At 41.1% G+C, this 26,919-nt stretch overlaps 1 pseudogene; it reads right to left on the bottom strand.

The window, feature by feature from the left end:
- Positions 1-26,919, bottom strand: part of LOC120035235 — a 197,421-nt pseudogene that overhangs the window by 88,111 nt on the left and 82,391 nt on the right.

Raw genomic sequence — 26,919 nt, forward strand, 5'->3', positions numbered from 1 at the left:
TTTGATACTGTTGCAAAGCTAACTAAAAAGCAGCATTCCCCAAGAGAGGATGGCTTTCACTTCAGCAGTAATAAATTCATGAACTTCTTTGAGGAAAAGATCATGACCATTAGAAAGCAAATTACGGACTCCTCTTTGAATCTGCATATTCCTCCAGGGCTTAGCTGTCCTGGATCTGCACAGCTCTGCCAGGCCCTGGGATCGGGAGAGACACTTAAGTGTTTTAGTACTATATCTCTTGACACAATGATGAAAATAATCATGGCCTCTAAACCTTCAAGCTGCATACTGGATCCTATTCCTACTAAACTACTGAAAGAGCTGCTTCCTGTGCTTGGCCCTCCTATGTTGAACATAATAAACAGCTCTCTATCCACCGGATGTGTACCAAACTCACTAAAAGTGGCAGTAATAAAGCCTCTCTTGAAAAAGCCAAACCTTGACCCGGAAAATATTTAAAAAACTATCGGCCTATATCGAATCTTCCATTCCTCTCAAAAATTTTAGAAAAAGCTGTTGCGCAGCAACTCACTGCCTTCCTGAAGACAAACTAGAAGACAAACTGCCTTCCTGAAGACAAACTTTAGGACCACTATTGTTTTCACTATATATTTTACCTCTTGGGGATGTTATTCGAAAACATAGTGTTAACTTTCACTGCTATGCGGATGACACACAGCTGTACATTTCAATGAAACATGGTGAAGCCCCAAAATTGCCCTCGCTAGAAGCCTGTGTTTCAGACATAAGGAAGTGGATGGCTGAAAACGTTCTACTTTTAAACTCGGACAAAACAGAGATGCTTGTTCTAGGTCCCAAGAAACAAAGAGATCTTCTGTTGAATCTGACAATTAATCTTGATGGTTGTAAAGTCGTCTCAAATAAAACTGTGAAGGACCTCGGCGTTACTCTTGACCCTGATCTCTCTTTTCACGAACATATCAAGACTGTTTCAAGGACAGCTTTTTTCCATCTACGTAACATTGCAAAAATCAGACATTTTCTGTCCAAAAATGATGCAGAAAAATGAATCCATGCATTTGTTACTTCTATGTTAAACTACTGCAATGCTCTACTTTCCGGCTACCCGGATAAAGCACTAAATAAACTTCAGATAGTGCTAAATACGGCTGCTAGAATCCTGACTAGAACCAAGAAATTTGATCATATTACTCCAGTGCTAGCTTCCCTACACTGGCTTCCTGTTAACCTCTAACGAGCCTCTACCCCGGGTCCGGGAGCACCCCCCATCCCCCCACACACTGATTAGCATAGCTAGCATAGCTTCACAAGTAGATAGTAGCATCTAAATATCATTAAATCACAAGTCCAAGACACCAGATGAAAGATACAGATCTTGTGAATAAAGCCACCATTTCAGATTTTTAAAATGTTTTACAGGGAAGACAAAATATGTAAATCTATTAGCTAAACACGTTAGCAAAATACACCACTATTCTAACTCCATCAGTTTCTTACTCCTTCAGGTGCTATCACCAATTCGGCTCAACTAAGATATTGATAGCCACTAACCAAGAAAAAACCTCTTCAGATGACAGTCTGATAACATATTCATGGTATAGGATAGTTTTTGTTAGAAAAAAGTGCATATTTCAGGTAGAAATCACAGTTTACAATTGCACCGACCATCACAAATCGACTAGAATTACTAGATAGAGCAACGTGTATGACCAATTTACTCATCATAAAACATTTCATAAAAATAGACAAAGCATAGCAATGGAAAGACCCAGTTCTTGTGATTTCAGACCATATTTCAGATTTTCTAGGCGTTTTTCAGCGAAAACACAATAAATCGATAAGTTAGCATACCACATGTGCAAACGTTACCAGAGCATCGATTCCAGCCAAAGAGCGCTATAACGTAATCACCGCCAAAATATATTAATTTTTTCACTAACCTTCTCAGAATTCTTCCGATGACACTCCTGTAACATCATTTTACAACATACATATACAGTTTGTTCGAAAAGGTGCATATTTAGCCATACAAAACCGTGGTTACACAATAAAAATACTAGGAAATCAAGCCTCAATATGTCTGACGTCATCTATCAGAGTGATCTAGTTTAATTGAAAGCTAATCATATACTTGACTAAAAAATACAGGGTTGACAGGAATCGAAAGACAAATTAGTTCTTAATGCAACCGCTGATTTACATTTTTAAAATTATCCTTACTTTTCAATACAGGGTTCGCCAAGTGAAGCTATACCAAACAAAATGGCGAAATATGCGTTTAAAATATTTCGACAGAAACACGATTTATCATATTAAATATTGCTTACTTTGAGCTGTTCTTCCATCAGATTCTTGGGCAATGTATCCTTTCTATGTTATAAACGTCTTTTGGTCGATAGATGTCCTCTGTCCTTCGAAATATCCACTAACGATCGAACGGGACCCCAAAACGTGTCCAAACTTTCAGAGTGCACAACAAAGAAATTCCTCAAAATCGCACTAAACGGATATAAATTGCTATAAAACGGTTCAAATTAACTACATTATGATGTTTTTAACAACTATAACGACTGAAAACATGACCGGAGAAATATTGCTGGTTAGACAACGATTTGGAACGAGGCAAGTCCGATGTCCTTCACGCTTCAGGCGCGCGACGAGAAAGGGAGGTCCCTATACATTTTGGTCTTTTATAATGGCTGTGAATGTCCCATCGATTTCATTCAAAACGTGATGACGTACAGACACCCAGAGGAAGACGTAGGCAGTGTCGGTTTCTTCATAGCATTCACTGTCGCCTTAAAAACAGACTCCAGATCAGGGGTAAAAATTTCTGAAATCTGAACCCTGTCATGAAAAGTGCTGTAGATATTGTTCTGTACCACTCAGAGACAAAATTCCAACTTCTATAGAAACTAGAAGGTGTTTTCTATCCAATAATAACAATAATATGCATATTGTACGATCAAGAATTTAGCACGAGGCAGTTTAATTTGGAGACCCAAATATGCTAATGCGGAACAGCACCCCCTATAGTTCCAAGAAGTTAAGGCAAGGGCTGATTTCAAGGTTTTACTGTTAACCTATAAAGCGTTACATGGGCTTGCTCCTACCTATCTTTCCGAGTTGGTCCTGCCGTACATACCTACACGTACGCTACGGTCACAAGACGCAGGCCTCCTAATTGTCCCTAGAATTTCTAAGCAAACAGCAGGAGGCAGGGCTTTCTCCTATAGATCTCCATTTTTATGGAACGGTCTGCCTACCCATGTGAGAGACGCAGACTCGGTCTCAACCTTTAAGTCTTTACTGAAGACTTATCTCTTCAGTAGGTAATATGATTGAGTGTAGTCTGGCCCAGGAGTGTGAAGGTGAACGGAAAGGCTCTGGAGCAACGAACCGCCCATGCTGTCTCTGCCTGGCCGGTTCCCCTCTCTCCACTGGGATTCTCTGCCTCTAACCCTATTACAGGGGCTGAGTCACTGGCTTACTGGTGCTCTTTCATACCGTCCCTAGAAGGGGTGCGTCACTTGAGTGGGTTGAGTTACTGACGTGATCTTCCTGTCTGGGTTGGCGCCCCCCCCTTGGTTTGTGCTGTGATGGAGATCTTTGTGGGCTATACTCGGCCTTGTCTCAGGATTGTAAGTTGGTGGTTGAAGATATCCCTCTAGTGGTGCGGGGGCTGTGCTTTGGCAAAGTGGGTGGGGTTATATCCTTCCTGTTTGGCCCTGTCCGGGGGTATCATCGGATGGGGCCACAGTGTCTCCTGACACCTCCTGTCTCAGCCTCCAGTATTTATGCTGCAGTAGTTTATGTGTCGGGGGCTAGGGTCAGTTGGTTATACCTGGAGTACTTCTCCTGTCTTATCCAGTGTCCTGTGTGAATTTAAGTATGCTCTCTCCAATTCTCTCTTTCTCTCTTTCTTTCTTTCTCTTTCTCGGAGGACCTGAGCCCTAGGACCATGCCTCAGGACTACCTGGCATGATGACTCCTTGCTGTCCCCAGTCCAGCTGGCCGTGCTGCTGCTCCAGTTTCAACTGTTCTGCCTGCGGCTACGGAACCCTGACCTGTTCACCGGAGGTGCTACCTATCCCAGACCTGCTGTTCTCTCCAATTCTCTCTTTCTCTCTTTCTTTCTTTCTCTCTCTCTGAGAACCTGAGCCCTAGGACCATATGTCACGGCAAACCGGGCATGATGACTCCTTGCTGTCCCCAGTCCACCTGGCCTTGCTGCTGTTCCAGTTTCAACTGCTCTGCCCGCGGTTATGGAACCCCTACCTGTCCCAGACCTGCTGCTTTCAACTCTTAATGATCGGCTATGAAAAGCCAACTGACATTTATTCCTGATTATTATTTGACCATGCTTGTAATTTATGAACATTTTAAAAATCTTGGCTCTCTCTAATTCTCTCCTTCTCACTTTCTTTCTCTCTCTCGGAGGACCTGAGCCCTAGGACCATACGTCAGGACTACCGGGCATGATGACTCCTTGCTCTCCCCAGTCCACCTGGCCTTGCTGCTATTCCAGTTTCAACTGTTCTGCCTGCGGTTATGGAACCGCCACCTGTCCCAGACCTGCTGTTTTCAACTCTTAATGATCGGCTATGAAAAGCCAACTGACGTTTATTCCTGATTATTATTTGACCATGCTTGTAATTTATGAACATTTTGAAAATCTTGGCTCTCTCTAATTCTCTCCTTCTCACTTTCTTTCTCTCTCTCGGAGGACCTGAGCCCTAGGACCATACGTCAGGACTACCGGACATGATGACTCCTTGCTGTCCCCAGTCCACCTGGCCTTGCTGCTATTCCAGTTTCAACTGTTCTGCCTGCGGTTATGGAACCGCCACCTGTCCCAGACCTGCTGCTTTCAACTCTTAATGATCGGCTATGAAAAGCCAACTGACATTTATTCCTGATTATTATTTGACCATGCTTGTAATTTATGAACATTTTGAAAATCTTGGCTCTCTCTAATTCTCTCCTTCTCACTTTCTTTCTCTCTCTCGAAGGACCTGAGCCCTAGGACCATACATCAGGACTACCGGGCATGATGACTCCTTGCTGTCCCCAGTCCACCTGGCCTTGCTGCTGTTCCAGTTTCAACTGTTCTGCCTGCGGTTATGGAACCGCCACCTGTCCCAGACCTGCTGTTTTCAACTCTTAATGATCGGCTATGAAAAGCCAACTGAAAATGATTCATGATTATTATTTGACCATGCTTGTCACTTATGAACATTTTGAACATCTTGGCATAGTTCTGTTATAATCTCCACCCGGCACAGCCAGAAGAGGACTGGCCACCCCTCATAGCCTGGTTCCTCTCTAGGTTTCTTCCTAGGTTTTGGCCTTTCTAGGGAGTTTTTCCTAGCCACCGTGCTTCTTCACCTGCATTGCCTGCTGTTTGGGGTTTTAGGCTGGGTTTCTGTACAGCACTTCGAGATATTAGCTGATGTACGAAGGGATATATAAAATAAACTTGATTTGATTTATATGATGTGGCTCTCTGCAATTTCTCCGGATATTTTGTTGGCATTTCTGAACATGGTGCCAATGTAAACTGAGATTTTTGGATATAAATATGCACATTATCGAACAAAACATGCATGTATTGCGTAACATGATGTCCTATGAGTGTCATCTGATGAAGATCATCAGAGGTTAGTGATTAATTTTATCTCTATTTCTGCTTTTTGTGACTCCTATCTTTGGCTGGAAAAATGTCTGTTTTTTTGACTTGGTGGTGATCTAACATAATCATATGCTGTGCTTTCGCTGTAAAGCATTTTTGAAATCGGACACGATGGGTAGATTAACAAGATGTTTATCTTTCATTTCCTGTATTGGACTTTTTAATGTGTGAAAGTTACATATTTCAAAAAAATATTTTGAATTACCCGTGCTGCCTTTTCAACGGAATGTTGTCGAGGGGTTCCGCTATCGGAACGCATGTCCTAGACAGGTTTAAGGGGTATTTGTGTGTAGATTGAATCAGGCTGTAACGTAACAAAATATGGAAAAGTCAAGGGGTCTGAATACTTTCCGGAGGCACTGTATGTAGCCATGTTATGAAGTATGAAAAGGCTTGTTCAGTCACATGTCATGAATTCACTATGACATCATCATATTTATATACATTTATATCAATACAAAGTGTTTTTTTCTCAGACATAAATAAACAATTCCAGGTGAAAACCAAAGGCCATAGCTGTAATACAATAACAAACTGGCAAAGCTGCAGAGTGAGGCCCGCATCCAGCAACGTCACAAGTCACATTTTGCAGCTGTTTCAGTACAGCACTACAGGGAGAGAGAACTCCACTGGACTAGTTTCAATGTATGGAATCACTTCAGAGTTTCTGGATTTTGGGTAAACTTCTCCTTTAACCTCACTAGGGTAGGGGGCAGCATTCGGAATTTTGGATGAAAAGCGTGCCCAAAGTAATCTGCCTGCTACTCAGGCCCAGAAGCTAGGATATGCAAATTAGTAGATTTGGATAGAAACCACTCCAAAGTTTCTAAAACTGTTAAAATAATGTCTGTGAGTATAACAGAACTGAAATGGCAGGTGAGAACCTGAGGAAAATCCATCCAGGAAATGCTTTTATTTTGAAATGCCTGTTTTTCCATTGAAAGCCTATCCACCATACAAAGACTTATGACGCAGGTCACTATCTCTATTGCTTCCTCAACATGTGGCCAGTCTTTAGGCATTGTTTCAGGCTTTTACTCTGAAAAATGAGGGAGAAACAGCACGTTCAATGAGTGTACAGTGGAAATTTCCAGCCATGAGCCCAGCGCATGATCGGAAGGGCGCATTTCTTGTTTCTCCTCTTCTATTGACGAAGCTTTTGTCCGGTTGAAATATGATCGATTATTTATGACAAAAACAACAATGAGGCTGGATTATAAACACTGTTTGACATGTTTCTATGAAATTTTATGGTACTTTTCAGATTTTTTGACTGCTGTGACCGCGCTTTGTTCCAATGTATTACTGAACAAAACGCACCAAGAAAACTGAGGTTTTTGGACATAAAGAGTGACTTTATCGAACAAAACAAACATTTATTGTGTAATATGGAGTCTTCGGAGTGCAACCATATGAAGATCAAAGGTAAGTGATACATTTTAACGCTATTTCTGGCTTTTGTTACTCTTCTTCTTGGCTGCTAACTGTTTGTAATGATTTGTCTGCTGGGCGCTGTTCTCAGATAATCGCATGGTTTGCTTTCGACGGAAAGCCTTTTTGAAATCTGACACAGCGGTTGGATTAACAAGAAGTTTATCTTTAAGCTGGTGTATAACATTTGTGTCTTTCATGTATGTTTATTATGAGAATTTCTGTTTTGTTGAGTTTCAAGCTCTGAAATTTCACCGGATGTTGTTTGAGACAGTGTTTTACTGAACAAAACGCGCTAACAAAACAGAGGTTTTTGGATATGAAGAGGGACTTGATCGAACAAAACAAACATTTATTGGGTAACTGGGAGTTTTGTGAGTGTAATCATATGAAGATCATCAAAGGTAAGTGATTAATTTTATCGCTATTTCTGACTTATGTTACTCGTCTACATGGCCGGTTACTGTTTGTTATGATTTGTCTGCTGGGCGCTGTTCTCAGATAATCGCATGGTTTGCTTTCGCCGTAAAGTATTTTTTGAAATCTGACACCGTGGTTGGATGAACAAGAACTTAATCTTTAAACCGATGTATAACACTTGTATGTTTCATGAATTTTTATAATGAGTATTTCTGTTTTGGAATTTGGCGCTCTGTAATTTCACTGGATGTTGGCCAGGTGGGACGATAGCGTCCCACACCCCCTAGAGAGGTTTTAAAGCATCATTGAGAAATAATGAATTGAAGTTGGAACATTTGTGACATTTGTAGACTAGAGATTAAGAATGTTGGGCCATTAACCGAGAAGTCGCTGGTTCGAATCCAAACGCCCGCAAGGTAGAAAAAAGCTGCCGTTCTACCCTTGAGCAAGGCAGTTAACCCGCAACAACTGCTCCCCGGGCGCCGATAACGTGGACGTCGATTAAGGCAGCCCCCGCACCACTCTGATTCAGAGGGGTTGGGTTCAATGCGGAAGACACATTTAGGGTGAATGGATTCAGTTGTGACTGACTAGATATCCCCTTTCCTTTCCCATCCCAGTCCTCCTTTAAGACTCCATAATGTTTCATCATTAGATGCCCTCCTTTAAGAGAGATCTTTGATGAAAACCTGCTCCAGAGAAGAACCTGCTGCTTGAACAGAGTTCTGAGTATAGGGTCTGAATACTTAAGTAAATGTAATATTTCAGTTTTGTATTTTTTGATAAATTAGCAAAATTATCAAACAAAAATGTTTTTGCTTTGTCAGTATGGGGTATTGTGTTTTTAGAAAAAGGCTGTAATGTAACAAAATGTGGAAAAAGTCAAGGGGTCTGAATACTTTCAGGAGGCACTGTACTCTCCGATAGCAACGGCCAATAGCAGACCACTTCCTATATCAGGGACATAGTCGCTCCCGTCTTCCATGTGTGAAAGGTAACCTGGTGAATATCATAGAATCAGGGTTCTGTTAGGTAACCTGGTGAATATCATAGAATCAGGGTTCTGTTAGGTAACCTGGTGAATATCATAGAATCAGGGTTCCGTAAGGGAACCTTCAGTTCTATTTCAGTGACTCGTTAGTCTCTCACTTTGGGGATAAAGTCAACTACCACAGAGCTCATACCCTCTCTGATGCCAAGTCTAGACAGGATCATCCCTCAGAGGTCCCCACTCTACTCACCGTATGTGTAGTGATGTCCAGTCAGTAGAACCTCATGAAGGTACATCACCACAACATGCTGCATTACAGATCTCTTCAACAGAGATGCCTTTGAACAATGCCTATGTTGTAGCCATACCTCTGGTGGATTGAGCCATCAAGCCCTCCGGAGGTGTCAGATGCTTGCAACTATAGAACCTCATGAAGGTATGGGGGTGTAACTCATTATACGGATGTAATGGCTAAAGTAAAGCAGTTTTAAACAAGATAAATCTCATTTCTATTCTTTCCAGCGGCTCCAACAGCAGAAATGGCCTCAAGCAAAACATAAAAATCCCAGGATGGGACTAGCTGTTTGGGTACTGGGCGGAGGTGACCCTTCATAAAACAACAGATCAGGGGGTGTTCCACTGTATAGTTGTTGCAGCCTAAATGGCAGCCAAATATACATTTATAGTTGAAAAGGCTTTCCTTCGTCAGAAGGCAGAGTACCTCTGAAACAGAGCAACAAAGGGGCTGATTTGTTTCTGATCTCACCATCTGTTAAATACACTGTGCTATAGTAATTATTGTGCTATAGTGAGTGTGTGGCTCTAGAACTCTGAATAGAGTTTATTCTCAAGGAGAGCGGTCACGTGTGTTGAGAAGCAGAGGATCACTGGTTTGAGCCTGGTATGGGGACAGGGACAGTGGAGGAATTTCAACTGTTAGCATCAGTTACACATTTTATGAATAAACTTAGTCATTTCCAAATGAACCATGTTCTTTAAGGTCAATATGTTGGAGTTCAGGCTTTACTTGACCTGTTAAAGTAGGAAATGAAATGAACTTTGTCCATTACAGAGACGGAGGTCAAGACAAAAAAAGGAGCTTGTTTTAAAATATATATTGGCCTGTTTAACAAGTTGTGTAGATCAGATATTAATGAAGCAATACAGACCACATTGAAGTGTCTGGAGTTTAGTTTGTGTGTTCTAGAGTCTTGTAAAGATAGGGGGGGGGGGGGGGGGGGTTGACTGGGACAGACAATGTAACATCCATGTTTTTAGGAAAAGGTTTTGTAAAACATTCACCTTACATCAGATCATCTTGAAACTTTCTCTCCAAAGCTAACTTTCATCAAGGTTTTATATGGTCTATTGGTTTCTCTCTTTTCATTGACAGAATCCCTTTTCAGTGTTATGATATTCATAACATCCATATCCACCAGTCTATCTTCCTGTCAACTAACAGAACTCTGCTGGTTGTCCTGGTAACAGATACCAGTCTATCTTCCTGTCAACTAACAGAACTCTGCTGGTTGTCCAGGTAACAGATACCAGTGGGCAGATCTATTGTATTTGTTCAAACTAAACTACAGCACTTACTTTGATGAGTTAAACCTGATCCTTTCTTCTCTTCTCTTCCTCTGACAGTTCCACTCAGCCCCGTTGTTTTCCTGCAGTCCACCAGCAGCACAGACAACCTCTTCATACCCAGCAGTGAGGCGCTACCGGGAGAGGCACGACATGGGGACTCGGGGAGGGTGGAAGGGCTAGCGTTGTCCTGGTAACCATAAAGAGGGGACACAGACACATATCATTATGAATGCTTATGTCATCACTGTCATGAAGTGGTTTACAGAAACCCAGCCCAGACCCCGATAGAGCAAGCTGTATTTTAGACCAGACCAAGCTGTACCATCTGGTGTTCTGATCTGGAGAGACTCTTCTCTTCCTTGTCAGCATCAGGATGTTGTTGAGGCTCCCCAGAGGATCCACAATAGTCATGTCTCTCTCCTGTGTGAATGAGAACATCAAACAGATAGTGAACTTACGACCGTCTATTATAATCATAGGGTCTTACAAGAGGCATTAATCTCTCTAAACAGGGCCTAAAATGCAAATGTTAACGGGTCGTTCCACTAAATGGGTGCCTTTTGCATACCTTTGATATTTTAAGTATAAATTATGCTCCAACATTGCATTTTAAAAGGCTGTTATACTAGATGATATGCACTTTAATGTAGACCACATGGATAATTTAAATAATATAATTTAAAAGTCCCCAAAATATATGTACCAATGGCAGATTAAAACTAACAAAGGCAGATGGCCCCTTTAACAATTCCTACAGTACTGAACAACATATTCAAGTGTAGAACTTCAGTAGAATGCCCCTTTAAAACCCCACATTAGTTCAACAACGGCATAGTGTGTGACTCTGTTTTTAAGACAGTACTCACTGGAGTTAATCTGATATTCTGTCTCCTCCTCTTTCACTCCCAAGACGTCTTCCTTCTTCACCTCTACTGAGATAGCATCGTCTTCCTTCTTCACCTCTACTGAGATAGCATCGTCTTCCTCTCTGAAAGGTTCTTCCTCTGTTTCCTCTAAAACATCCTCTTCTTCTTTCACGACAATGTTCAGCCTCAGAGCTTCTTTCTGCATACAGCAGACCTCTTCTTTAACAGGGGATGAGTAGTTTAGTGAGCTCATGGTCTGGGATGTTAGAATTAGCGACTAGCCTAGTGCTAGGCTCAGTATCAATGTTTTAACAACTTTGAAAATTGAACAAGCAAATTAGGTTAAAGTTAACCAGTTGATACGTCAACTGAACTGCGTTAACAACACTGAGATTAGCTAATGTACATTAACATGGTCTAAAGCGTCAATCTTTCAGTTTAATGTTGGCTAGCAAGCTACCGAGGTGGTTGAAAGAGTAGCCGCGTTGTTGTTCCTGAAGAAGCGTCCGGTCCAGTCCATCATAAGTCACGCAAGAATCAACACCTGAAAGACGCATATCGCCATCTGCTGGCTGGAGTGGGTAACGCAGTTTGGAAACAATAGTTACTACACTTTTGTATTGGAAAAAACGTCAGAATAATTTAACAATAAGCTGATATATAGTAAATGATGAATACATACTTCTATGAATAGGTAGTGTTTTAATAAACATTTGCTCTGTTAATTTTTCACATTCGTTTTTATCTAGATGTGACGGTACTATTCCCTTAAAGCTACGCTCTTTAAGATACAAATCATCCTGTAAACCAGGGGTGGGCAACTCCAGTCCTCGGGCCTGATTGATGTCACACTTTTTCTCCCTCCCTAGCAAACACAGCTGATTAATCAAACTGCATCCTAAACTGAAGATTATGATTAGGTGGTTATTGGAGTCTGGTGTGTTAGCTGGGGCTGGAAGCTATGATCCCTTATTGATGTCACTAGTTAAATCCCCTTCAATCAGTGTAGATGAAGGGGAGGAGACAGGTTAAATAAGGCATTTTAGGCCTTGAGACAAATGAGACATGGCTTGTGTATGTGTGCCATTCAGAGGGTGAATGGGGGAAACAAAATATTTAAATGTCTTTGAACGGGGGATGGTAGTAGGTCCCAGGCGCCGGTTTGTGTCAAGAACTGCAACGCTGCTGAGGTTTTCCAGCTCAACGGTTTCCCATGTGTACCAAGAATCATCCACCACCCAAACAGTGGTGTTTAAGATGAGGCAGAATGATTTGTTTTTTCATGAGCATGGCCTTAATTCTATTACAGCATATTGGATGACTGTCATTCATATTCCATTCACCCTGTTCAATGTAACAGCAATAGGTTTAGGCTACTACATGATACTAACATTTTCCCTATACCCATCATGAGATTGCTACAACCTAGCCTATGACTGAAAGTTTAGAATGTAGGTGCACACAGGTCGAGATAGGTTTTTTAGGTGAGAGACAGTCTTGAAGACATCACCAACTAATTATCATGGTCCAAACACACCAAGACAGTCGTGAAGAGGGCACGACAACAACTTTTCCACCTCAGGAGACTGAAAAGATTTGGCATGGGTCTCCAGATCCTCAAAAAGACTTACAGCTGCACTATCGAGAGCATCCTGACCGGTTGCATCACCGCCTGGTATGGCAACTGCTCGGCATCTGACCGTAATGCACTACAGAGGGTAGTGAACATCGCTGGGGCCAAGCTTCCTGCCATCCAGGACAATTATAAAGAAAGCCCAAAAAATTGTCAGATGCTCCAGTCACCCAAGTCATAGACTGTTTTCTCTGCTCCCGCACGTCAAGCGGTACCGGAGCACCAAGTCTAGAAACAAAAGGCTCCTTAACAGCTTCTACCCCCAAGCCATAAGGCTGCTGAACAATTAATCAAATGGCCACCTGGACTATTTACATCGACCCTCCATTTGTTTTGTACACTGCTGCTAGTTGCTGTTTATTATCTATGAAATGTCACTTCACCCCTACCTACATGTATAAATTACCTCGACTAACCTGTACCCCTGCACATTGACTCGGTACCAGTACCCCCTGTATATAGCCTTGTTATTGTTATTTTATTGCGTTACTTTTTATAATTTTTTACTTTTGGTAATTTGCTGATTTTCTTAACTCTTCCTGAACTGTACTGTTAGTTAAGGGCTTGTAAGCAATTCACTGTAAGGTCTACAATTGTTGTATTCGGCGCATTTGACAAATAAAGTTTGATTTTATTTGACAAATTCAGGTATGTTTATCCCGTTTTTTTCTGATTAAGAGACGTTTGTCTCTAGAGAGTTGAAAACAGCAGGTCTGGGACAGGTAGCACCTCCGGTGAACAGGTCAGGGTTCCATAGCCGCAGGCAGAACAGTTGAAACTGGAGCAGCAGCATGGCCAGCTGAACAATCGGGGGAGAAGGGCCTTGGCCAGGAAGGTAACCAAGAACCCAATGGTCACTCTGACAGAGCTCCTCTGTGGAGATGGGAGAACCTTCCAGAAGGACAACCATCTCTGCATCACTCCACCAAGCAGGACGTTATGGTAGAGTTGCCAGACGGAAGCCACTCCTCAGTAAAAGGCACATGAAAGCCAGCTTGGAGTTTGCCAAAAGGCACCTAAAGGACTATCAGACCATGAGTAACAAAATTCTCTGGTCTGATGAACGCCAAGGGTCACGTCTGGAGGAAACCTGGCACCATTCCTACGGTGAAGAATGGGGTTGGCAGCATCATGCTGTGGGGATGTTTTTCAGCGGCATGGACTGGGAGACTCGTCAGGTTCGAGGGAAAGATGAACGGAGCAAAATACAGAGAGATCATTTTTGAAAACTTGCTCCAGAGCACTCAGGACCTCAGACTGGGGCAAAGGTTAACCTTCCAATAGGACAACGACCCTACGCACAAAGCCAAGACAACGCAGGAGTGGCTTTGGGAGATGTCTCTGAATGTCCTTGAGGGGCCCAGCCAGAGCCCGGATTTGAACCCGATTTAACATCTCTGGAGAGACCTGAAAATAGCTTTGTAGTGACACTCCCCATCCAACCTGACAGAGTTTGAGAGGATCTGCAGAGAAGAATGGGAGAAACATGAGGCTCCTGCTGCTGCTGTCCTCAAGGGAAAATTGACAGATTTTTCACCTAGTTGTCTTTGGGATTCAAACCAGAGATCTTTCGGTTACTGGCCCAACACTAGTAACCGCTTGGCTACCTGCAGCAGGAGCCCCATGTTGACAGGAGAGCCCACCTTTATTTTTCCCTCATTATGAACATTCATATTGGTCAACAGTCAACCTATTGTGTGTATTGAACATTCATATTGGACTGTAGCAGCTAGCTATCTGGCTACTGATCAACCTGTTGTGTGTATTGAACATTCATATTGGACTGTAGCAGCTAGCTAACTGGCTACTGATCAACCTATTGTGTGTATTGAACATTCATATTGGACTGTCTTACCTGTAGAGTAGCACCACCACCCATCAGCCCATTCTCATCTTGACGTCAAAGCTGCAGTGTATTGTTGGTATAGTTTTTGATGAATAATAATTCAAATTGTGAAAATAAAAGTGTACAATTTATATATATATATATATTTAATCAACTTTAAGATACTGTTTGCCTCTATGCAGATGTAGAAGCTGAATAGGAATATACATTATCAATAAATAGTTGATTGTTCTTTTTTCACATCATACTAAGAATACTGAGCCACAACCTGTAAATGTGACCATACTATTCCTTTAAAGCCCCACTAAGATGTCCCCATACTATTCCTTTAAAGCCCCTCTGTCAGATATAAATCATCAGAGTGGGAAACCAACTGACATGGAAACAATGGAGCAAATGTGTCACTATCAGAGAATTATGACATTATATAGAACTACTCAGACATTCCAAATATCACTTGATTATCAGAGGAGTGTATTATGACATCATATAGAACTACTCAGACATTCCAAATCAGGCTTCATCCATATCATGAAGGTGGATATTGATCCAACCATTTCAAAAGTAATGACCGGGCTGACGGAAACAGGATTTGCCTGTACACTTTTATTTAATGCAGATAGACAATTTGTTTGTTTTACATGGTGGGATCATTTTGTGTCAGTAAACATTTATTAGCGAGAAATGGTGGAAACTCCTTCATGCGCAAATATTTATATAATAACCATCATATCGAAGTTAACTTGAAGTCATGTGATGATATGTTGTGTGGTCCTCCCTCTACGACTTGGGAACCCATGCAGTTTATTAGGCTACAGATGAAATAAGTTATGATCTTCACAGGGTGGTGAAACTGCATGTGATGAGCTTGATGCTCCTTTACAATATTGTTTTGTACATATTTAAGAATATTCACATGAAAATCTGTCGCAAATTGCACGGAAACTTAGGTACAAAGGTGGATATTGATCCAACACCTGCTACTTATTCAAACCAGCCCACTGGGCACAGACGTCAGTTCAACATCTAGTTTCTATTTACATTTCTTTGAGTCGTGAATTCAACATGAAATCAACACAAAATGTCACCTGTCATTGGATTTAGCTTACAAGTTGGGTGAAAAATAAAGAAAGATTCCTGATGTTGACGGCTTTTTACAAATCCAATCAGTTTTCTGCATTGATCTAACATCACATGGATTTGTTTTGTTGAAATGACGTGGAAACAACGTTTATTCAACCAGTGGGAGGCTTGTAAATGACCCCAGGAAAGTAGAACAAACAACTCTTCATTGAGACAATGATAAACAGCAATCCGTGGGAGAGTTGTGGTGGATATTATAAAATAAGGATCTGCTGGAGTCCAAGTCAAACCAAGATTCTTTATTTCTGAGCTCAGAGAGAATAACAGTTACACAGCGCAGTGTAGACAGTTTGAATTCCTGAAGCATTGGGTGATGAGCACATATCTTTATAGTTTCCTGTTCCTGGGAGGGACTTTATTCATACAAGGATGCAGGTACAGCTGGTTTGCAACACAGGATGATACTCCCAGGAACAGGAGATTATAATAGGACAGTTTCACAAGGTTAGTCACATACTCAGTTATGTGGACACATACAATTAACATTTTGCATTACAGAGTCTGTGAACATTTTAATTTCATTAAATCATCAGTGGACCAACAATGCAAATGTAAACAATGGAACAAATGCATCACATCCAAATATCACTGTATTATCTGTAGTGCTGGAGGAAAGACACCCAGATAAACACAAACACAGAGTTTAAAAAAGGACCATTTAAACACATGAAATCTGACCTACTCTATACTCAAACTGACATACTCCATATTCAATTCATGTTTTCTAATAAAAACATACAAATATATGTTTGAGTATACTTTGTACAATTCAATTTCATGTGGTAAAAACAGGCAATCATTACCAGTGAACAATATAAGACAACGGGAGCACTGTGTATGTTCTCTGATGAATTTTAAGTCAATGAGATGTGAAATATCATATATATCAATATACACGCTAAAAGAAGTAATTTCTCTCTCCTGTGTGGATTCTCTAATGACCTTTAAGTGACTATGATGAGTAATATGTTTTCCCGCAGTCTGAGCTTTTCTAAGCCTTCTCCTCTGTGTGCTGTCTCATGTGTTCTTTCAGGCTTCCTAAAATGGGCAAAACCTTTGCACCCTGGGAGCAGTGGTAAGGCTTCACCACCTGTGTTTTAGCTCATGTGTTTTCAGGTTATGTAAGTGGGTAAAACGCTTTCCACACTGTGAGCAGTGGTAAGGATTCTCCCTTGTGTATTCTCTCATGTCGTTTTAGGTCCCTTAACTGGTTGAAACACTTTCCACACTGGGAGCAGTGGTAAGGCTTCTCCCCAATGTGTATTCTCTCATGTTTTTTCAGGTAGTTTTTCTGGTTAAAACTCTTTCCACACTGTGAGCATTGGTAAGGATTCTCCCCTGTGTGTATTCTCTCATGTCGTTTTAGGTCCCCTAACTGGTTAAAACACTTTCCACACTGGGAGCAGTGAAAAGGCTTCTCCCCTGTGTGTATTCTCTCATGTTTTTTCAGGTAGCTTTTCTGATTAAAACTCTTTCCACACTGGGAGCAGTGGTAGGGCTTCTCCCTTGTGTGTATTTTCTCGTGTTGGTTCAGGTGTCCTTTCTGGTTGAAACTCTTTCCACACTGGGAGCAATGGTAAGGCTTCTCCCCATTGTGTATTCTCTCGTGTTGTTTAAGCTCCCATAAGAGGTAACAACCCTTTCCACACTGGGAGCAGTGGTAAGGCTTTTCCCCTGTGTGTATTCTCTCATGTCGTTTCAGGTCCCCAAACTGGTTAAAACACTTTCCACAGTGGAAACACTGGTGTCGTCTTGCTGGTTTGGACGTCCCTGGCTCTGGTTCCTCTGAGTTTGGTCTTTCTCCTGCCAAAGACAGTGTGTTTTTTAAAATAGAGACCCGAATGAAACCTCCACATGATAAAACGGCCTTGCTACGAGGGTAAATCTTATTGATCCCTCAATAACCTGAGGCCAGTTTTAACAATCTTAGTGTGATTTTAAAAGAAATGTTGTCGAGCTTCCTGGTAATTACTAATAATATGTTTACATTACTTATTTTATTCATTCTGTTTTACAAGTCAGAACACAAAAAACTAAACAGTTCTAGGACACTGAAGACACAGACGTCGCTGGATTCCAATCAAGCACGTGGTTCTAAATATCTAACTTCATAGCTGTATGATACAGAATGTGACCTACGCACTTCCTTAAACATAAAATAACTTAAGAACATAACATCTCCCCGTTTGACACGCTATTTAAAAATGGCCCAGTTTGTTATTTAGACGTTGACACATTTTCAACATTTTGACTGTTACTGATGTCATGACAGTTTGGGTAAAGTAAAAAATACGGTGAGATATTTTGGGTAGACATTCCTAAATCTGATAGTAACTATATATAGTAAGTTTATATACAGCCATATTTTAAAGTCTGAAAAGGCTTGTTCATTCACATGAATTCACTATGACAGCAGATGTTCAAAAAACTGATAGAAACTACACCGTACACAAATGTAAACTCAACATGTAAAGTGTTGGTTCCATGTTTCATGAGCTGAAAAAAAAGATTGAATTTTCCCATATGTACAAAAAGCTAATTTCTCTCAAATTGTGCACAAATTTTCACATCCCTGTTCGTGAACATTTATCCTTTGCGAAGATAATCCATCCATCTGACAGGTGTGGCATATCAAGAATCTGATTCAACAGCATTATCATTACACAGGTGCACCTTGTGCTGGGGACAATAAAAGGCCGCTAAAATGTGCAGTTTTGTCACACAACAATGCCACAGGTGTCTCAGAGGGAGCGGGCAATTGGCATGCTGACTGCAGGAATGTCCACTGGAGCTGTCGCCAGGGAATTTAATGTACAGTACCAGTCAAAAGTTTGGACTCACCTACTCATTCAAGGGGTTTTCTTTATATTTACTATTTTATACATTGTAGAATAATAGTGAAGACATCAAAACTATAAAAAAATACATGGCCTCATGTTGTAACCAAAAAAGGGTTACATCAAAATATATATTAGATTCTTCAAAGTAGCCACCCTTTGCCTTGACGGCTTTGCACACTCTTCTCTCAACCAGCTTCACCTGGAATGCTTTTCCAACAACAGTCTTGAAGGAGTTCCCACATATGCTGAGAACTTGTTGGCTGTCTTCCCTTCACTCTGCGGTCTAACTCATCTCAAACCATTTCAATGTGGTTGAGGTCGGGGGATTGTGGAGGCCAGGTCATCTGATGCAGCACTCCATCACCCTCCGTCTTGGTCAATTAGCCCTTACACCACCTGGAGGTGTGTTGGGTCATTGTCCTGTTGAAAAACAAATGATAGTCTAACTAAGCACAACCCAGATGGGGTGGCATATCGCTGCAGAATGCTGTGGTAGCCATGCTGGTTAAGTGTGCCTTGAATACTAAATAAATCAGTGTCAACAGCAAAGCACACGCACACCATCACACCTTACTAGGAAACCTAGTAGTGGTTTCCTTTAGTAGTGGTGTCCTTTAGTAGTGGTTTCCTTTAGTAGTGGTCTCCTTTAGTAGTGGTCTCCTTTAGTAGTGGTCTCCTTTAGTAGTGGTTTCCTTTAGTAGTGGTTTCCTTTAGTAGTGGTTTCCTTTAGTAGTGGTTTCCTTTAGTAGTGGTTTCCTTTAGTAGTGGTTTCCTTTAGTAGTGGTTTCCTTTAGTAGTGGTGTCCTTTAGTAGTGGTGTCCTTTAGTAGTGGTTTCCTTTAGTAGTGGTTTCCTTTAGTAGTGGTTTCCTTTAGTAGTGGTGTCCTTTAGTAGTGGTGTCCTTTAGTAGTGGTGTCCTTTAGTAGTGGTTTCCTTTAGTAGTGGTTTCCTTTAGTAGTGGTTTCCTTTAGTAGTGGTGTCCTTTAGTAGTGGTTTCCTTGCAGAAATTCAACCATGAAGGCCTGATTCATGCAGTCTCCTCTGAACAGTTGATGTTGAGATGTGTCTGTTACTTGAACTCTGTAAAGCATTTATTTGGGCTGCAATTTCTGAGGCTAGTAACTCTAATGAACCTATACTTTGCAGAAGAAGTAACTCTGGGTCTTCCATTCCTGTGGTGGTCCTTAAAGTAACGGACTGTTGTTTCTCTTTGCTTATTTGAGCTGTTCTTGACATAATATGGACTTGGTCTTTTACCAAATAGAGCTATCTTCTGTATACCACCCCTACCTTGTCACAACACAACTGATTGGCTCAAAATAATTATGAAGGAAAGAAATTCCACAAATGAACTTCTAACGAGGTACACGTATTAATTGAAATGCATTCCAGGTGACTATCTCATGAAGTTGGTTGAGAGAATGCCAAGAGTGTGCAAAGCTGTCATCAAGGCAAAGGGTGGCTACATTAAGATTTTTTAAATATAAGATATATTTTGATTTGTTTAACACTTTTTTTGGTTACTACATGATTCCATATGTGTTATTTCAGAGTTCATGTCTTCATTATTATTCTACAATGTAGAAAATAGTTTTAAAAAATTAAAAAAGACCCTGGAATGTCAATTTCTGACTGGTACTGTAAATTCCTCTACCATAATTCGCCTCCAACGTTGTTTTAGAGAATTTGGCAGTACGTCCAACCGGCCTCACAACTGCAGACCACATGTAACCACGCCAGCCCAGTACATCCACATCCGGCTTCTTCACCTATGGGAAACTGAGACCAACCACCCGGACAGCTGATGAAACTGAGGAGTATGTCTCTCCGTAATAAAACCCTTTTGTGGCCTGGATCCCCAATGAGTGGGCCTATGCCCTCCCAGGCCCACCAATAGCTGCGCCCCTGCCCAGTCACGCGAAGTCCATAGATTACGGACTAGTGAATTTATTTACATTGACCGATTTCCTTATTTGAACTGTAAATCGTTGAAATTGTTGCATGTTGCGTTTATATTTTTGTTCAGTGCATATATAAACTGTATATAACCATATTATAAAGCATGAAAATACTTATTCAGATGTCATGAATTCACTATGACATCATCATGTTTGGATAGGATTTATGGGTTGACATTTTTTCCCCTCAGACATAAATAAACAATCCAATCCAAAGGCCAAAGCTTTAATAAAATAACAAATTAACTGGCAAAGCAGCAGAACGAGGCCCGCGTAATCCAGCAACATCACTAGTCACGTTTTTGCAGCTGTTTCAGTACAACACTACAGGGAGAGACAGAGGGAGAGGACAAACTCCACTGGACTAGTTTCAATGTATGGAATCACTTTAAAGCATCATTGAGAAATAATGAATTGAAGTTGTAACATTTGTAGACTAGCGGTGAAGAATGTTGGGCCAGTAACCGAAAGGTCTCCGGTTCGAATCCCCACGCCAGCAAGTTGGAAAAATCTGCTGTTCTGAACTTGAGCAAGGCAGTTAATCCCCAACAACCTTGCCTTGAATACTAAATAAATCAGTGTCAACAGCAAAGCACACGCACACCATCACACCTTACTAGGAAACCTAGTAGTGGTTTCCTTTAGTAGTGGTGTCCTTTAGTAGTGGTTTCCTTTAGTAGTGGTCTCCTTTAGTAGTGGTCTCCTTTAGTAGTGGTCTCCTTTAGTAGTGGTCTCCTTTAGTAGTGGTTTCCTTTAGTAATGGTTTCCTTTAGTAGTGGTTTCCTTTAGTAGTGGTTTCCTTTAGTAGTGGTTTCCTTTAGTAGTGGTTTCCTTTAGTAGTGGTGTTCTTTAGTAGTGGTGTCCTTTAGTAGTGGTTTCCTTTAGTAGTGGTTTCCTTTAGTAGTGGTTTCCTTTAGTAGTGGTGTCCTTCCTAGTGCTGGTGACCCTTCCTAGTGCTGGTGGCTCAGCCAAACTGAGCAATAGGGGGAGAAGGGCCTTGGTCAGAGAGGTGACCAAGAACCCGATGGTCACTCTGACAGAGCTCAAGAGTTCCTCTGTGGAAATGGGAGAACCTTCCAGAAGACCAACCATCTCTGCAGCACTCCACCAATTAGGCCTTTATGGTAGAGTGGCCAGACGGAAGCCACTTCTCCGTAAAAGACAAAAGAAAGCCAGCTTGGAGTTAGCCAAAAGGCACCTAAAGGACTTTAGACCATGAGAAACAAGATTCTCTGGTCTGATGAAACCAAGATTGAACTCTTTGGCCTGAATGCCAAGCGTCACATCTGGAAGAAACCTGGCATCATCCATACGGTGAAGCATGGTGGTGGCAGTATCATGCTGTGGGGATGTTTTTCAGTGGCAGGGATGGGAGAGGTTTAGGGTAACTGAAGGATAGGACTGGATGGTCTTCAGAGATAGATGGGAGAGGTTTAGGGTAACTGAAGGTTAGGACTGGATGGTCTTCAGAGATAGATGGGAGAGGTGTAGGGTAACTGAAGGATAGGATTAAAAACAAACTAAATATAACTATTGTAAAATACATTGTGTCCGTAAAATGTACATAGTATGTAGAAGCTGGACGTAGAAGCCTAATAGTTGTTGTGCATTAGTTTACTCTAATTAGGGGATGGATGGTAGGGTTAGTGGAAAACATATTTTTATATACATACAGTGCCTTCGGAAAGTATTCAGGTTTTTAGAAATGTTTGTAAATTATTATAAATGTTTGCAAATTATAAATTATTATCAAAATAAATACTTTATTTACATAAGTTTTCAGACCCTTTGATATGAGACTCGCTCAGGTGCATGCTGTTTCCATTGATCATCCTTGAGATGTTTCTTCAACTTGTGGTAAATTCAATTGATTGGACATGATTTGGAAAGGCACACAACTGTCTATATGAGGTCCCACAGTTCACAGTGCATGTCAGAGCAAAAACCAAGCCACGAGGTCGAAGGAATGGTGCGTAGAGCGCCGACACAGGATTGCTTTCATTGTGCATCTGTAAAAATTTGTGAGTGTTTTAGGTGACAAGCCAACTTTCTTTAGCCTCCTGAGGTTGAAGAGGCTCTGTTGCGCCTTCTTCACCACACTGTGTTCTTGGGGTCCTTCAATGCTGCAGAAGTGTTTTGGTACCCTTCCCAAGATCTGTGCCTCGACGCAATCCTGTCTCGGAGCTATACGAACAATTCCTTCTACCTCATGGCTTGATTTTTGCTCTGACAGTCTCATAGCAAAGGGTCTGAATACTTACTGTTATGTAAATAAGGTATGTTTTTTATCTGATCTTTTATCTTTAAGAAATTCGCTAAATGTTCATAAAACCTGTTTTTGTTTTCTCATATTGGGGTATTGTGTGTAGATTGCTGAATATGTATTTTTTTAAATCCATTCTAAAATAAGGCTGTAATTTAACAAAATGTGGAAAAAGTAAAGGGGTCTGAATACTTTCTGAATCCACCGTACAAACATCACATTGAATATTCACCTCACTTTCAAAAAGCTCCATGAGGAAGAAAGGATTCCCAGATGATCTTTTAGATGTTCTGTCTTCAGGATGTTCTGGGTTGATGTCTGTTGGAGAGGGGAGGGGCAGTTGAGTGAGCTGGGGGCCTTTTATTACCCTGCCTCTGGGAGCCTGTCAGCTTGTGACATGATGAGAGAGAGTGAGAGAGGGTCTACCTGTAAGATAGTTAGGCAAATTTAACAATGACTTGCAGGCAGTGGGTTCAGAATAAAAATGACAAAAAAATGAATACAAATTATACCACCACCCAAAAGGGAACTTTAGAGACTGGAAGGGAAAAGGGGCATGAGCTCTACACAGGTAGAGCCGTATCTGTCCATGTTACCTTAAACAAAGCAGGCACTGCTTCATGTGGCCTCACCTACACTCACCTTAATAGCCCATATGCCACTGGGTGAGAGAAATTGTCATAGTTTTAGGGCAACATTATGTGAGGTGTTATTATGTGTTGTTTGCGATGAGCTTTGGTCAATTTAGCTTGGAATATGCCACCCTCTTCAATCTGTCACCTAATCCTACCTAAAGTATTGGCTGTAAGAAGGAAGAGAAAACATAACATCTGGTTGTTTTTTCTCCAATCTGCGTTACCCACTCCAGCCAGCAGATGGCGATATGAGTCTTTCGGGTGATGCGTCTTGCGTGACGTGTATTCTAGTGGACGGGACAGGATGCCTCTTCAACTGCGACAAAAGGCTTCTGATTCAATCAACGCGGTGGTTTGCTAGCGAACATAAAACAGAAACATTGAAGCTCTTTAAACCAATCTTGTGTATATTACTCTTAGTGTTTGGCTCATAATTATGTTTACGTATCTACTCGTTCATTTAAACGTAATTTGAGTCTTAAATTAGCAAATGTGTTAAATTGATACTGCACTAGGATAATCGCCCGGACATGAGCTCACTAAACTCGACGGAGAAAGAAGCTCTGGTGAAAGGAGAGGAAGAAGCTTTCAGGATGAGAAAGGAGGAAGAGGAGGCTATCACATTGACAGAAGAGGATGATATTACAGTGAAAGAGGAAGATGGGAGAGAGGTTGTCAGAGTGGAAGAGGAGGAGGTAGAACCTTTCAGAATCAAAAAGGAGGAAGATACCATAACATTGAAAGAAGAGGAAGAACATTTTGTAGTAAAAGAGGAAGAGGAGGCTATCTCAATAAAAGAGGAGGAGAGGGAATTTCCGATTACCACCAGTGAGTACTGTCTTAAAACCAGGGTCACAAACGATGCAGTTGTTGAACTAATGGGGTCTAATTTGTGGAACGTCCCAACAGGAATCTGTTCCAAAATCTTCGTAAAGTACAAGGATGCCAACAAACGCCGCATGCAAAGTAGCATGGTCAATTCACCGAGCTAACACGCTGCCGAATAGGCATCAACTCACCACGTAGCTTATTCTTAATGTTTGTCCGTAGGCTACCAGAGTGGATTAACGTGGTGAGTGAAACACGTAATGAAATAGCCCACTCCCTTCCCGGTGTCTTATTCTGCCTCTATACAACTTTGTATGCGCTGTTTGTTGGCAACCTTGTTATTTACGAAGTTTTTGGAACATATTCCTGTTGGAACGTTACACAAATTATAACCTGAACTAATGTGTGGTTTTAAAGGGGCATTCTACTGAAGTTCTACACTTGAATATGTTGTTCAGTAAGGTAGGAAATGTTTAAGTGCTAATCTGCCATTGGTACATATATTTTTGGAACTTTTAAATTCGATTTATTGAATTCTCTGTGTGGTCTGTATTAAAGTGCACCTAACTTTGCATAACAGGCTTTTAAAATGTAATATTGGTGCATCATTTCTACTTAAAATATCAAAGGGGTGCAAAAAGCCTCCATTTAGTGGAACGACCCTTTTACATTTACAACACAAACAATATTTTACAAAATCATGATGAAAGTGCCCATTTTAAGCCCTTTTTAGACATTCATGCCTCTTGTAAGACCCTATGATTGTAGTAGAAGATCATAAGTTGACTGTCTGTCTGATGTTGTCGTTCACACAGGAGAGAGACATGACTATCGTGGATCCTCTGGGGAGCCTCAACAACATCCTGATGCTGACGAGGCAGAGAAGAGTCTCTCCAGATCAGAACACCAGATGGTACAGCTTGGTCTGGTCTAGCATACAGCTTGCTCTATCGGGGTCTGGGCTGGGTTTCTGTAAAGCTCTTCATGACAACAGTGACATCAGCATCCATAATGATATGTGTCTGTGTCCCCTCTTTATGGTTACCAGGACAACGCTAGCACTTCTGTCCTACTGAAGTCCCTATGTCGTGCCTCTCCCGGTAGCGCCTTACTGCTGGGTATGAAGAGGTTGTCTGTGCTGCTGGTGGACTGCAGGAAAACAACGGGGCTGAGTGGAACTGTGAGAGGAGGAGAAGAGAAGAAAGGATCAGATTTGACTCATCAAAGTAAGTAGTTTAGTTTGAACAAATACAATGGTTCTGCTTCTGACTGGTATCTGTTACCAGGACAACCAGCAGAGTTCTGTTAGTTGACAGGAAGATAGACTGGTGGATATGGATGTTATGAATATCATAACACTGAAAAAGGTTTCTGCCAATGAAAAGAGAGAAACCAATTGACCATATAAAACCTTGATGAAAGTTAGCTTTAGAGAGACAGTTATAAGATGATCTGATGTAAGGACAAAAACAGTTCCTAAGAACATTATGGATGTTATATTGCCTGTCCCAGTCAACCCCCCTGTCTTTACAAGACTGTAGAACAGGAAAACTACACTCCATACACTTCAATGTGGTCTGTATTGCTTCATTAACATCTGATCTACTGAACTTGTTAAACATGGAAATACCTGGATTCTTCAGATATTCTAGTCTTAATGGAGGCCTGTAGCACGTACAGATGAAACATTATGGAGTCTTAAAGGAGGACTGTAGCATCTAATGATGGAAAGGGGAAACCTAGTCAGTTGTATAACTGAATGCATTCAACTGAAATGTGTCGAACGCATTGAACCCTCTGAATCAGTGTGGGGGCTGCCTTCATCGATGTCCACGTCATCGGTGCCCGGGGAGCAGTTGTTGTTGGGGATTAACTGCCTTGCTCAAGTTCAGAACAGCAGATTTTTCCAACTTGCTGGCTACAATAGTCATTTACAACATTAACAATGTCTACACTGTGTTTATGATCAAATTGATGTTATTTTAAATGGACAAAAAAATTGCTTTTCTTTCAAAAACAAGGACATTTCTAAGTGACCCCGAACTCTTGAATGGTATTGTATATCCTCACACCATCCATGTTGTAAACAGCGTTCTGCATGAATTCCGACTCAACTTGCAACAAAACAATTTTATGAAATCTAATTTTGTTAGAAATCTAACATTGTTTAACATGGTCAAGTTCGGTTTCTGTGCAATCTTCAGACACTCTAGAAGGCAACCAAACTTGTTTCATCATTCTACATGATGTATTGGCTATACAACACCTGAATTAGCCCATGAAGGGTCTTGGTCCAATGACCACCTATCGTTTTGAAACCTAGCTAGATAGCCAATGAGCTGGGCTTTCCAGCAGTATGTGAATGCTGTTTGTAGGACAAACAGCCATCATGCTAGAGCTGTGCACAACAGAGTTCATTCTCTGGTGAAAGGAAACAGGACGCACTGTAGTTTACGTTTCACAGCAGTTCCTTCTCTTCTACAAACTTCTCAAATCTGAAAAAGTTAAACATGGCTACTAAGAGTGGAAAAGCTAAATCTCAGTCCAAGTATAAACATTTTGATGATATTATTGCAGACATTGACCAGGAGAGTGACACAGAAGGAATGGATGAGGACTCTGTGAGTGACCACAGTTATGATTCCAGCGCAGAAGAAATGTTTTTGGAAGGAAAAGATCCACTTTTAGACCAGTAAGTAAAAAAAGGTTTTTGCTTCTCATGCTAATGTTAAATGGTCGCATATTCATTTGATATTATATATATATATATTTTTATATATATATATATTTATATACACAGTCGAA

The sequence above is a fragment of the Salvelinus namaycush genome, unplaced genomic scaffold (genome assembly GCF_016432855.1).
Source record: "Salvelinus namaycush isolate Seneca unplaced genomic scaffold, SaNama_1.0 Scaffold10, whole genome shotgun sequence".
NCBI classification, from domain to species: domain Eukaryota; kingdom Metazoa; phylum Chordata; class Actinopteri; order Salmoniformes; family Salmonidae; genus Salvelinus; species Salvelinus namaycush.